This window comes from Agrilus planipennis, unplaced genomic scaffold (genome assembly GCF_000699045.2).
Source record: "Agrilus planipennis isolate EAB-ADULT unplaced genomic scaffold, Apla_2.0 scaffold62, whole genome shotgun sequence".
Lineage (NCBI taxonomy): Eukaryota > Metazoa > Arthropoda > Insecta > Coleoptera > Buprestidae > Agrilus > Agrilus planipennis.
Window position 1 is genome coordinate 309,898 of NW_020438875.1, and position 14,826 is coordinate 324,723.

A 14,826-nucleotide genomic window follows, 5' to 3' on the forward strand; every position below is an offset into this window, starting at 1 on the left:
ATCGAACACGTAACAAACTAGGATGAATCTGAAACAAAAGAAAAAAAGAATTAATGATACTGCAATTTGAATAGGTTTTCGTTAAAATAAACCTTGTCCAAGCTATTTATTTTTGGGTGCTAACGATACATACAAAACAATACTTTACTAAAATAACATAAAGGATAAACTAAGTACTCACCCTTGTAACTTCGAGGCCTCTACCATCTCCGAAATAGGGATAATTTGGTTTCTTGGGGACAGCAACGTATCGATTTATTCGTAATTCTCACATTGGTATTAACACGCTTTTGGTAACATTCCCAAACTGCTCATTATAGGTACAACAAAACATCAAATGAGCCTCAATATGGATGTCAATATGTCTCTCAATCTAAAACAGAAAATTGCAACTGTGAAAACCGAAAAACGCCCAGTGGGTGAAGAAGGTAGTCTTACCTTTGTCATAATTCCTCCTACTCATCGATATAAACCTTATCATCTTTCAAACTGCTGGAAGTATTCCTAGGAAGGTAATATACATTGGACTTGTCAATCAGTGGTTTTCTTGTTAACTCTACATTTTAGAACCCTGACAAACACGACGCAATTATGAACAAAAGTTCGGAGTAGTGAAATGTTCCACCGTACCTACATCCCCAACAATCCTCCTGGTTGGTTGAGAACCCCCCACCACCCCCGCAAACTCATCAACTGTTTTGCGGGCCTCAACACATTCTCTCATAATTCCACGTTCGATTCTGGATGAAGAGGTTGCAATTAGAAACAATTAGGAACACGCACCGGTGAATGAAGAAGGTAGTAGTACCTTTCTCATAATTCATCCCATTCATTGAAGTAAACCTGATCATCCTCCCAACTGGTGGAGACACTCCTGGGACGGTAGTGGTAATGGCATACATGGGACTTACAAATCGATGATTTTCTTGATAACTCTACATTTTAGAACCCTGACAAACACGACGTAATTATGAACAAAAGTTCGGAGTAGTGAAATGTTCCACCGTACCTACATCCCCAACACTCCTCCTGGTTGGTTGAGAACCCCCCACCACCCCCGCAAACTCATCAACTGTTTTGCGGGCCTCAACACATTCTCTCATAATTCCACGTTCGATTCTGGATGAAGAGGTTGCAATTAGAAACAATTAGGAACACCCACCAGTGAATGAAGAAGGTAGTAGTACCTTTCTCATAATTCATCCCATTTATTGAAGTAAACCTGGTCATCGTCCCAACTGGTGGAGACACTCCTGGGACGGTAGTGGTAATGGCATACATGGGACTTACAAAACGATGGTTTTCTTGATAACTCTACATTTTAGAACCCTGACAAACACGACGTACCTACATCACCAACTCCTCCTAGTGCGTTGAGACCCTCCACCACCCCCGCAAACTCATCAACTGTTTTGCGGGCCTCAACATGTCTTTCGTACCTGTGAAATGGATGCTAAGACAAAAGGTTAGTTAAAAAGAAATAAAAACACCCAGTGGGTGAAGCAAGCAACCAAACGGCTTAATGCGTCCCACCGGCTGTAATATAACTTGGTATTGGTACTTTATCGCCAAATACAAACCATATCTATACCTATGTACCATGTTTCTGAAATACAAACAGCTCAAGCCCTAACGTCAACATATGATGCTTAGCGTCCGAAGGACTATTCGGTAACAGGGTTACCTCGTGCGGGGACTGAAAAGAACTTAAAGCAAAAGACACAAAATAAATTAGAGTTAACAGCGACTCCAATAATGTTGGAAATCATAATCGTACAGCTCCATGTTTTTGTTTCCTTCTGGTTCCTAAAACATACTATCAAACATGTCCTGCACAAAGGCACATTACTTCTTGCGCTTATATAGACCTGGTGTCTCTGCTGACACTAGCCTTCTTCCTATTAGCACTTACACCAAAATCAAAACCCCAACATACATAATAGGTAGGAATTTATCTTCGACGTGCTATTTTTTTACCCTCCTCGTCCCGATCATCTAAACTGTAATCGTACAACTTTAGGGATCTATTCTATTTGCGTCCTGTTCCTAAAACATACTCTCAAACGTGTACCTGTACATGCCCGAAGGCACATTTTACCCATTCTGTTTATTTACCCGATGGTGTCTCTGCGGACACCAATCTTAATCTTCTTCCTATTAACACTAACACCAACCCGCATTTCACTCGATCCAAAAACGACACGAAAAATGAAAAGGGAAAACCACTAACGAAACATTTGGGTGTAGTGGGTTTCGCTTGCCATTGCGCTAAAAGTCTCATTGGGATGGATCGCAAATACCGCAAAAAATTGACCCTCCACCAAGTTTGTATTGAACTGAGCAGACTGTTGCCTCCAAGACAGATACTTATCAATCATTATGATTTTCTAACGAAGAAGAGTGGAGAAAACGAAGTCGAGACAACAGAACCACGACAATATTAAAAGGAGATATTTATAGTTTTTAAGTGGATGGAGAACAAACATTTTCATCAAACAACGAACACCCCAACTAAACAATAACGTGACGGATACACTTCGATCGCGATGTTAACGATATGTGTGATCATGTTTGGTTGTTTTAATCGATCGATGTTCTTCTTTCTCTTCCCAAGCGAGAAGAGAAAGATTGACCCACGGAAACCTGAAAAAGAAAATAGGTAAAATTGTTAGTATCATCGTTTAAAAAGATATTTGGTTGGATGTAAAGTACTTCACTTACCGGTCATGCTGAAACAGAATCGAAGATACAAGATTAGTAAAAGGTAAAACATATAATATATTATTGATACCCCACCCACTGATAGGGTGGTAGTACGTACTTACTTCATTACCAACATACTTATATTCCCACTCCTTGATTTTAAGCTTAACGAAATTTATGTAGGCACCCAGTGATAAAATTCGAAAGTTATGTATTTCTAATTTGTGACATGTATATTTGCTTTGAAAGAACTAAGATTTTAGATGTGCAGCAGTAAAATAAATGAAATTTCGTAATTGAAAAAAAACATTAAAACGACAAAATGTAAATTGAGAATGGAATATGAAAAGAAATCCTGTGTGCCGTTAAGCATTGTAAATGTGGTGGCAACAGTGGCGTAATTCGTGTTGGACGAGAACGACATTATGTAATAGTCGAAATTGTGGTAAGCCGAAGACGATCGCTTTTTAATACTATGAATGAATACGATGAATAAAAAAGAAACCTTGCTTGCTTGGTTTATATGTTTCACTAAATTATTTTTTAGATTTCACTCTAAAATATCCATCGTCAAAGTGCTAATAACTCCAGTTGAGAATATTAACTCTTTGATGATATCATTACAGCCGAAATACACGTTAGAGAAAAATCCATAAAAGTGTTTCTTTTTTATTCATCATCATAGAAATCAAGTACCTAAATTAAAAATTAGTAATCACTCCTACATGCCCATTGGACGAACGCTTATTACCTGGCTGGCTACCTGTAGGTAGGTACTCGAGCGCAAAAGAAAAAAATAAATAGTAAATTTGGAAAATAGTACCTACAATTAACATTTAATTATGGCAATTGAATTGAAGTTAAAAATTAAAAATTAAATCAAAAAACTTGGGACTTTCACTTAAAACTTTATTAAAACCTCGATACGTATCTTCAGGAGTAACAAAAACTATACTAATTAACAAACAGGAAATAAATTAATTTATAGAGATTTATTCCTAAGAGGGTGGGTGGGGGTTGAACAATGTTTGGGTCTAATATATAAATTAATTTATTTACTGTTTGTTAATTAGTATGGTTTTTGTTACTCCTTTTTTGACTTAATTTTTAATTTTCAATCATGTTTCACCAAGTGATAACGGCAGATACCCTGAATTGAAGTTTTAAAAATTTACTAAATTAAGGAGAAGATGAATAATACGATTTTTTCCTTTCGAAAAATTTTCACCTATATTTATGCGGTAGATGAGACGTTATTCATTTTCCCCTTAATTTCAAATTAAAATTTCACAAAATATCAAATGAGTTATTAAAAACGAACAATTTACTGGCAACATTAAAAATTTAATGAATTTAAATAAATTGGAATTGGCGCCAACCTTAAACCGATTCGCGAGCCGCCGCCACTGTTATGCCAGAAGAAGGTATAGGTAATGCACTATACCTTGACGCGCAACACTTTTCGCTGTCTTCCTCCTTCCTCACTACACTATTGTAAATACACTAGCTGAAAAAATATCAAATAGACCCAATGAGTGACAAGTAAACATACACATAAAATAAAAGTGTAAATAATATTATTTATGGTATATGTAGGTGTACGTGGAACCAAACCCCGAAAAGACAGCGTGGACAAAACACCATGTATGTAGGTATGCATTGAAATAAGGTAATCACAATTTTAAATGTTCTCCGTGTCCTAACGTCACATCCCTAAAAAGCAACAATAAATACGGTAGGTAGGTATGTCTTGTAGATAATAATACGGCGTAAAGGACCTAAGGCAGCAACTAATAATCACATAAGTAATCCAAGTATTAAGAATCAAAGTTTGACGTAATACAGGCGCCGTGCCTGCACACGTCGGTCCCTAGCACGCGGAGCGACTCAATTGGATAATATGGCAATGGACCACCAGAGGAGCCCAATAATACGCTAACTTACCGTTTGTAAGCCACCTTATTGGGTGCAAAAATCAAATTAGCCCCAAAGTAATAAAAATCAAAAAATACAAATACAAATGGAAATATAAAAACTTGCACTCGGGTCTATTTGAAACAATATTCATTAGTGACTTACTTTTAGGCGTCGGCTAGACCTCAGTAGGGTTCACCGAAACCTTAATCTATCCAGCGTCGGATGTCCACGATCCTCATCCTCTCCGTGATGAATGATGGTGGTGGATGGTAGGGTAGGTAGGTAAGGTAGGAAGGTGCCAGAGACTGAGCGGAGGGGAAATCCATCGAGTAAGCCATTCTATCACTGTCATTATCACATACCAAATCTTCACGAAAGTATCAACATGACGTACGGACAAATTCGATTCCAATACATAACAGTTCCGTTTTTGAATTATCTTCTTGGTCTTCATATATAGATGCAACTGTAACTCTGTAATAAATAAAATCAGTTTTAAATAACAAAACGAAACAAACTCCCCAATAATGCTTATATTAGAGGCATTTATACATCATTTCAATTATTTTCGGTAAATAGTCAATTAATGTGTGAATTGAGAATGTTTGAAAAATTAGTGGAACCCAATGCATATAATTGGGAATACCCTGTATCTAAAGTGACGGTAGTGGCCTCTGTGCATTACAAATATAACTTAGTTAGCGGTATGAGTCAGAGCGCGAACCATAAAGTTTTGCAAGAGTCGTGAGGAAGTAACGTCAGATGGCGCCAATTCATCTGTAAACCCCTTGCTAAGCCCCACATCGACGGGGGGTTGCGGATGTATGACGTGAATAATGAACGACCTTCGAACGGTAAAATCGTTAGTCAGTCATGTTGGTTGGTGTACGTGCTGAAATAAGTAATGTTGTGTTGTGTCGCAAAAAGTTGTTAGAAACAAAAAAGTATTCCAATTTTCGAAAATTATTTTGTGCAGCTTTTGTAAGTATTCATTTGACTTAATTTACTTAGAAACTACTTTCTGAGTTCTGATATTGAATATGTTGTTGAGGCATGTAGGCGTTGCTTACAGGCATCTTGTATTGTGTGTTCTCCATAAAATTGATACTAATTCCTTTTAGTTTATTATGGAACGAATTTGTCTGTACGCCACGGCTGAAATCATGTCGAAATGTGGTCATGGACGCTATGAAGAATGTTTAAAGAACAAGTGTTAGCATATAAATTCTACATTAGTGAGTTTATTTGTTATTTAAGGGGAATAAGTATAGTGGTGTTGCATGGGAAATTCACGAAAAAAGTGCTTGTTCGGGTAGATTACATATTTGTTTTTTTAATACAAAGCCAAAATTTTAAGAGCCGTTATTTCCATTAATAATCCAATATATTAATATTAATTAATAGTCGAAGTATTTTTTAAATTACATTNCCAATGGAAATTTTGGTTTACATTGATAGGTTATTTTTTTAAACAAAGAAATACATAATGACTACCTAATTTGTTTTATGTTTCTTTAAAATGTTCAGGTAATTGTTTTGTTTAAAGATTTAAATTTGAAAGTGACTTTTTTTTAAATGTGTATTAATTTTTTTAAGGTAAGTGTATAGCATTAAATTATGAATAATAGGTACAAATAAAGGTCAATGTTTGTTGTAGGTTTACATTTTTTATTAGGTAATTTGCATAGCATTAAAAAACCAAGCTTTTACCTAAATAGATATTTCTGGCATTGGATTAAAATTTAAATTATTTCTGTAATTAATGTGAAATTTATTGCAGGTCCACTATTTTTAAAAACACACATTAAATTCCCGTGTAATAATCAATCCTGTAAAAAATAAGGCCTGACCAGACATCATGGAAAATGTTGATGCCTAATTATTACATTTAGTTTTAAAAATTAAAGTAGTTTGTGTCACATTAACTCTACTCATTAATTTTCCATAATGGAATGGTCAAGGGGAAAAAAACAACAATTTGTTCTGTTATGTTTAAGATAAAATAATCAAAATAACAGCAGCAAACTATTGTTATTATTATAATAATTAATAAATCCTACCTTTTGTTGAAATCTTGCCAAGTCCATAATAATTTGGGAATCCCCTTTTTGGTTCATTAGATATCAATCGTGTGTCATTCTGAACTTAATGTTATTGCAAAAAATAGTCAAACATTGCTATTTTACATTATAGAAGGAGAGACCAAGGGATCACTAGCTTATTAAAATATCATCAACCATTTCCTGTAAAGAGAAGTGCGAAAATGTAAAAAGTAGTTTCTGTTTGATAAGTTTAGCCAAAGTGAATTAAATTGGAACACTATTAGTTTGAAAATTAAACGAAACAAATGCTAACAAAGACACATTAACATTATTTAAAATGATTAACAATAAATGCTCTCTCTTTTCCAGGTAGCAAACTTCCAGAGTACTAATTGGTCAAAACAACCCTCCGATCAAGTTGATTGCTAACCGACAGCAACAAAGACCAACACTTAAAGTTGTGGTAAATAAAACCAAAAAATTAAAATCAATTTAGAAAAGCAGGAAGCTTTCCAAATTGATAATAACTGGCTAAGTCTAATTGAGTGAATGTTTCGCTTCCTTCACATTTCATTTAAAGGTTATGATTATTCATTTGTTTTAAGACAAAAAATAAACAAATGAAACTATCATAAAACAGGTGACTACCAGAAACATTTAAACAAGCGGTTTAATTATTTTATTGCAAAAACAGTCCATTAATTAAGTTCAAAACAATCCTACCTTTCGATCCAAGTCGAACCTGTCCATTTTGGTAAAAGAACCTTTTTTTATCCAAAAAATGATGTATGTTTCTAAACATCACTCGTAATGTTGTTAAAATGGTTCAGACAATGTAGTACAACGACTTAATACTAATAAAAAGGGGGCCCAAACCACTTTCAATTTTCTTGTATCTCGTAAAGATATTTTCTGAAAGTACAAAAACGACTTAATTCACGTCAAAATATCGTAAAAAGTCGATTGTTTAACAAATTTGGTCAAATCATACGAAATCATCGCATTTTTTAAAGAAAATTTGAGAAATAGCTCGTTGTTAATTTGGGGTGGTACTATCAAAATACCAAGAAAAGAGGTTAATGCTCGGAAAAACTAATACGCACATCGTATTCTGCTATATTTAATGATAAGTTTCCGACAATTGCATTAGTTCCAGCAAAAATTTTTAATTAAGAATATTTAATTTCTTACCTGCCGAAAACACGCTTCGTTTCGCGGAATTGTTATATTGTAAATGGCGCACGCGTCAGTGAGTGCCACTACATGCTCCGAAATTGCATTAGTAATTTCTACGCACGCTGTTTTTGATGTGATTTCTTGGTACTAAATAAAAATTGAATGCGATCTTTTTTTTTTTATCAAAATTAGACGAAATAAAATAGAATCGGTTCAAATATTTGCTATTTATTAACATTGTTTCGATGTATTTACTTAAACAACATACGATTTGTTTTGTTAAAAAACTTAGTACCTAAAGGTACATTGCAAAACACTTCGAATGTTTATTAATGCAAACGATAATATATTTAGGTACAAAAATAAATAAACTTCCCTTAAAGGAGCAAGGCTTATTTATAATTATACCGACTTATATTACCTTTGCGGTTTGCTTTAAAAAATTCGATTTTTTTTACGTAGGCATTGAAAGCATTAATTCTAATAAAGCCACGAAATTTTGATTTTTTTAAATCGACTTTTTAATTAAGGTGAATTATGGTGAAAAGATTGCCCTCTAAATACTCTTTGCGAATATGTTGTATTCGGAAAGGGAATTCAAAAGGCAATTACTTTAATCTGCTACACCTTTTATAAAAAGTCGATTTAAAAAAATAAGAATTTCGCGTTAATGTTAAACTTACACAATAATAAAATAAATTAATTAATACAAATGTATGAAATAATAAAAGACCAACCAAGTGGGCAAGTCAGAATCAATTAAGAAGAACAAAAGAGGTTTCCTTAATTGATTACTATACAATTATCTTTTATATTATAAAAGAGGAACTGCCATTGGAAGTCACTTGTTTTATACTTAATGTAGAAGGACAGCCACCATGGTTTCTCGGTAAGAATGAGACATGTTTATATGTCTATGTCGCAGGTACGAAGAAAAATTAAGCATTTTATAAGAAATTTGACTTAAATTAAAACAAATGACCAAAAGCACACAACGTTCCTCGAATCCTTCGAAATATCTAACATATGCAGTTCTAAATTGAAATTTTTGAGGACTTCGAAGTAGGTGAGTGGCTTTGGTCAGTTGTCTTGAGTAAGTTAAAGTTGCGATTAGACACAGCTGCTCATTGAGCAGTTTCATTTGTTAATAACTTCAAGGGGAAATTATTAACAAGTGAAAGTTCAAAACCAAACGCAAAAGACACTAAAAGTCTCTTTTTACTTTCTAGATTGCAAAGGTGTGCTGTATGCGCCCCAAACCACCCCAACCAAGACAGTTGTTAACCGATTGTGAAGAAGACTTACACTTACAGTTAATGGTAAATAAAACCAATCATGATTAATTTAAAAAAGCAAGAGGCTTAGTAAATCGATCATAACCGGTTAAATTTCATTTGCTGGAAGTTTGGCTTCTTTCAAAGTTCATTTAATTCAATGTAATTATTCATTTGTTTAAAGACAAAAAAGTCAAAAACAAATGAATTGTTATAAAACAAGTGACTACAAGAAACATTTTAATAAACAGTTCAATTATTTTGCTGCTACAACAGCCCATCAGGCAAATTGAAATAATCCTACCTTTCGCAGAACATGTCCATTTGTCCATGTTGTTCGAAGAGCCTATTTTCACCATAAAAGCAACCCTCTGCTATCATCCAAAATTATTTAATTGATTGTAGTAGAACGATTTAATGATATTAAAGCTGGGGGCCTAAGCCACCATTAATTTTTTGATATCTTATAAAAACCATTTTCTGTAAATAAATACGAAAACGTCTTAATTCGCGTCAAGTTATTGTAAAACATCGATTATTTAACAATTTCGGCCGAATCATACGAAATAATCGTATTTTTTATGAAAAAAGCCGTATAGAAATAACGCATTGTTACATTGAGGTGGTACTATCAAAATACCAAGAAAAATAATTAATGGCCGCAAAAACTGATACGCACATCGTATTCTGCTATATTTGATTATAAGATTTCGACAATTGCATTAGTTCTAGCAGAAATTTTTAATCAAGAAGATTTAATTTCTTACCTAAGATAAGCAGAGACCACGCATCTCGGCCATTGTTGAGCGAAAAATGGCTGCTGCCAACTACAGGCGGAAACCGAGAACTACGTATTTCTAAGCCGTCTTAGTTTTATGTATGGCTGCTTTTTATTGAAAATTGACGAACGCATGTTTTACGATTTACGTTTTGAATTACATGAAAAGCAATTTATTTATTAAATGCTTTTCGAGCGACTTGTCAGGTATTAAATTAAAACAAAATTAAATAATCCAAATACTTAGTAATTAATAAAAAAACATTTTAAGACAATTTAAAACGTTTAGCAATTAATCGTAGATGTTTCAACGTAAAAATGGATAAAGTTTGTTCTTTTGTGTGTTGGATTATTTACAGGGCGTAAACTATTTGGTACACAGAAGAACAAAGTTTATTTATGCAGAAATTTTTTGCTAAACTTTTAAAAGTTAGTCTTTTTGTTTAATGTTCGTACAAATCGAATCAAACGTGTTTAGTAAACAATTAAAAAATAAATTAATTGAATGAATAGGTGCACAATTTGTAAAGCTCAGTATTGGTTTTATATGTTTTATTCTTACTGCTGGCTTTAATTTTCTTTTTTGTTATAATGTTAAATGATTTCATATAAAATCAATGCTTTGTATGCTTTTGATAAATTAATAAAAAATAAATTAATTAACACTAATGTCAGAAGTAAAAGACAAACCAACGAAGCCAAAATCAGTTAAGAATAGCAAAAGAGACTGGTTTTAATTGATTATGATTTATAATACAACTGTTTTCAATTATCTGCATTGGAAGTCACTTGTTTTATACATAATATAGAAAACAACCGCTATCGTCTAATCATCAAATGTTTCTCAAAAGAAATAATATAAAACACAATTAGTCCTTTATTTCATATATTACAATAATTTATGCAATTGTTACCTCACTCATCATCTCCTCATGAATTAATTAAATTTCAGAGTTTAAATGTTTCCTTTATAAAACAATACCTATGTAACGATAGGTTGCGAGATTGAAGCTGATGGAGTGAAATATTTGCGTGTATTTGTTAGACTGAAGATTATGAAGATGACTTAAATGTATTTGCGAGACTAGATTTGGTGGAGAAGACTTCTAGTCTCGCAAATAGACATCCAGCTGATCCTTGCATCAACGAGAGGCAAGGACCTGGATGACACCGCTGCAAAATTAATAACCATTGGTAGGAGGCGACTGAAATGTTGACTAATCGTTATTATTTATTAAGAGTAGTACATTAAAACACAATTAGAAAGTTATGCACTAGATGATGCCCTTTGGAATGAATACCATGGTTTTTAGATCTTCGTTGTTACACCAATTCATCCTGGCACCTTCTTGGTTCCTTCATAACGAAATAAACACACTTCCAACAATAATATGATAAATATTTCAAACCAAACCCAAAACTCTTTACACTATTCGTATAACACTACTTTTTTTAATAATTTTCCTTTAAAAGCAGTGCACATGCAAAAGACACTAATGAAAAGTGTTTTTTTCTAGGTCCCATAACATTTACAACATAGCAAGCAGTTATTGCCCTGAACGACCCCAAACCCAAGATGATTGCGAAGAAGACCAATGCTTAAAGTTATGGTAAATAAAACCAACCAATTAAAGTTAATGTTAAGAAGCAAGAAGCTGTCTAAATCGAAAATAATTGGTTAGGCTTCATTTGTAGAAAGTTTGGCTTCTTTTACAGTTTTTTAAAACAATTGTAATTGTTCAATTGTTTCAAGATAAAAAAATGAAAGTGTAGTAAAACAAGTGACTACCAGAAACACCTCAATAAGCAATTCAGTTATTTAATCACAAAAACAACCTATTAATAATGTTCAAACAAATCCTACCTTTCGATCCAAGCAGAATCTGTCTATATTGGTCGAAGAGCCTTATTTTCACCATAAAACCATTGCAGTCCCCAGAATTGACATAAATATTGTTAAAATGGCTCAACCATTGTATTAAAACAATTTACAGATGAGGGTCCAAAGCAGCAACAATCTTTTGATATCTTGTAACAACCATTTTCTGAAAAAGATACGATAATGTGTTAATTCCAAGCAAAATGTTGTAAATAGTCATTTGTTTTCAACAAATTCTATTAAACCATATGATATCAAGAGGCAGTGGTTTTTGCAACTGATTATACTGTTATTAGGCCATTGCTTAACAATTTTGTATATGAAACCCTTTAAAAAGTCATCAAATTATAGTAGAGATTATGAATTACAATTTCCATTAAATTATTTACTAATGATTGAATTTCATCTATGTTCCTTATTGTAATAATTGTTTTTGTTGGTTCCAGCTATTTATTCACCTGTTCCACTTGTTCCAACAAGAAAATGGTCTAGTCGACTAACAAATAAGTACCTAAGTTATAGAAAAGTAAGTAATCAGATTACGAATTGAGTAGCAGTGAGAAAGGCATTCATTCAAAAGTATTCTATTTTGTTATATGCCAAGGAATGGTCAGCTGTTTTAATTTATTGCCTGTACCTGCTCATTAAATCAATTTAAACAACAATTTAATAAAACACATGAAACAAATGCAGTTGTGTGGCAAAACATTTGGTATTCAGGAAAAGTCACCTTCTTTTGTTGTGAAATAATCATAAAACAATAAAGCAGTTGTAGCAAAATTAATTTATTTCTTAATTTGAAAAATCTTACCTTCCGATCCAAAGCAAAATTCAAAATTGGGGTAAGGATGCCTTCCACAGCCATTCAAAGCTGCATTGCCCGGTTTACCCCAAACAATCACAGCAGTTGAACCCTTCGTTTCATGATAAAAAGTTATGGCCAGGAGACCCATAGCAGCATTGTCGACTAGCAGCTCGCAACCACTATTTTCTGCACAAAAGATAACAATGTCGTAATTTCGACTGGAAATATCGTATGGATTAGTTTCAGAAAGCAAATTAAGTCGAATCTTAGGAAGCCAATGGAATTTTTAATGTTATAATATAATATTTGTAGTTTACCATAACCTTGGGTGGTTGACAAAAATTTCGATTAAAAGAAATTAATTTCCGATAAAACCTATATGCACATCGCGATCAGCATAATTTATTTATATGATTTCGACAATTACATGACTTCCAGCAAGTATTTTTACCATAATTTCTTGTATTTCTTACCTTCGATATGCAAGGGCTTCGTAAGCCGGCCATTTTCGTTGCCGGAAATGTTGCTCGTATTCGGTCCAATAAGAAACAAGCGTCACGTCTAAGCACTCTACGTAAGTAAATGGTGGTTTTTTAAATAATTAACCGGGAAGGTAAAATCTTTAATTAAAAAGAACCTTATTTTGTGGGGTTAATGTACGAAATAAAGGTTAAAAACGAACCCTTATGTAATTATTCAGTTAATAAAAATCCTGTTTTATGTAATTAAAATGCGTTGTGTATTTAATTTAAGAATTCACTCAAAATTAAAGCTACTTTGGAAATGTAGTCTACAAAGAAAAATAAAAGTTGAGTAGAATTTAAATCAAAAAAGAAGATAGTAAATACCTTTAAGGGTTAAATTTAATTAAATAAAAAAATGTTGACATTTTCAGCGTTCTTTTATGAAATAGTTGCTATTTCATAAACAAAAAGCTATCTACACAAGGTAAGTGCCTTCAAAAATCCCGTTCAAACTGTTTTTTTTTTGTTTTGGTATACTAATAGGTATAAAAACAAATGATTTCTTCTATCAATTTTCTTTCATTAATAGCTTGTTTTGTTTGTTTTAAAGATGACGTTGTTTTTCTTCGACTGCTCCCAATTTAAAGTAAAAATTGATATCTGGGGAACCCCGATAAATTAGTGGGGTATATTACTTTCTCTACTAGTAAGAAATGAATTAATATACAAGGCTGCTCCTTATGTAAATAAATGTCCGTCGCATAGAAAGCGTGTTAAGAAATCGCTGTTTGATGAAGTTATTTTCACGATAATATTATAATTAGCGAAGATCCGTGGAAATTTTCATTCAAGTGTCTCTTCCCCATTGTTTTTTACCCGTCTAGATAGTAAAAACTTTAATTTTGTTGTACGTATTAGGCATCTGCTTAATGTTGTTATTATTTTTTTTATATTTAAAATTCGTCTGATATCTAAAAGTAATTCCAGGATAACGTGAGACAGGTAAGTAGGTACGTAGGTACTTATATGAATTAATTCCGCATTCTTTTTTATTTATTTTGCATTCGTGCTTGCTTCGGTAATGATGATGATGCCGAAGGCAATAGGTCAACTGAAGTGGTAAATGTATATATCCACACATACTATATGGTTTATTAGTGGTACACAAATCTATCATTTACTTTCACTACCTACTGTTATTATCTAATTCAAGTGGAATACCTCAACTAGCAGTTGATAGTAATCTAAACGCCATAATTTTCACAGACCGTCCGACATTTGAAATACGTTCATTTGTTTTAATTACAATCGTAATGGCCAAATAAGTTATTCTATTGTCATTCTTGCGTAAATATTTTATCCTTTGTTTTGGCGTTTTCATTTGATAAATACGTAAATTGTATTTTTTATGAGTAGCTAGCTTCAAATCAATCGTAAACCGGAAGTGCCGGAAGACATGTTTGTAAAGTTGCCATAACAACTGTACCTAATTACTTTGCCGAATAATGGCACCACTTGTTATTTCTGCGTTCGGCTGGTACAGAGGCTGAGGATGATGACTTAAGTCCTTGGAAAATGTTAAATCGTTAAATAAGTAGGTACAACCGGAAGTGCAGGAAGCAGGAAATGCAAGAATTTCGTATGAAAGATATTCAATTACCGCAAAAAGGACTGTCGGTAATTACAAGTCGTTCTAAACAGCAGTAGTTAAAGTCACAATACATCTGTGTAGCTACATTTAAATTGTGTACTTTCTATAATTACAATACCCATTAGTTTAAAGTCTCC

The 14,826-nt window shown here is 33.1% G+C and overlaps 1 protein-coding gene and 1 long non-coding RNA gene across 8 annotated transcripts in view; one reads left to right on the top strand and one right to left on the bottom strand.

The window, feature by feature from the left end:
- Positions 1 to 12,553, top strand: part of LOC108734536 (facilitated trehalose transporter Tret1-2 homolog) — a 27,324-nt gene extending 14,771 nt beyond the window's left edge. Inside the window, exons 1-7 of one of the 6 annotated variants that reach the window (XR_003232404.1) lie at positions 430 to 512; positions 568 to 5,601; positions 5,742 to 5,855; positions 7,032 to 7,125; positions 9,068 to 9,157; positions 11,408 to 11,500; positions 12,216 to 12,553. The gene's annotated coding sequence lies outside the window, so the exon portion shown is untranslated. Of the gene's footprint in view, positions 1 to 429; positions 513 to 567; positions 5,602 to 5,741; positions 5,856 to 7,031; positions 7,126 to 9,067; positions 9,158 to 11,407; positions 11,501 to 12,215 lie in introns of those variants that run through there. The other 5 variants (XR_003232405.1, XR_003232407.1, XR_003232409.1 and 2 more) reach the window with 5 other exon arrangements.
- Positions 482 to 9,061, bottom strand: LOC108734537. Of its 2 annotated transcripts, none has more exons than XR_003232425.1 (4): positions 7,386 to 9,061; positions 6,681 to 6,863; positions 631 to 5,094; positions 482 to 571 (listed from the first exon to the last, which is right to left on the bottom strand). It is a non-coding gene; the product is annotated as an uncharacterized LOC108734537 (long non-coding RNA). The 2 variants fall into 2 exon arrangements; XR_001937399.2 differs by lacking the exon at positions 482 to 571 and having other exon boundaries at positions 648 to 740; positions 809 to 5,094.
- Positions 12,554 to 14,826: the final 2,273 nt, after the last annotated feature.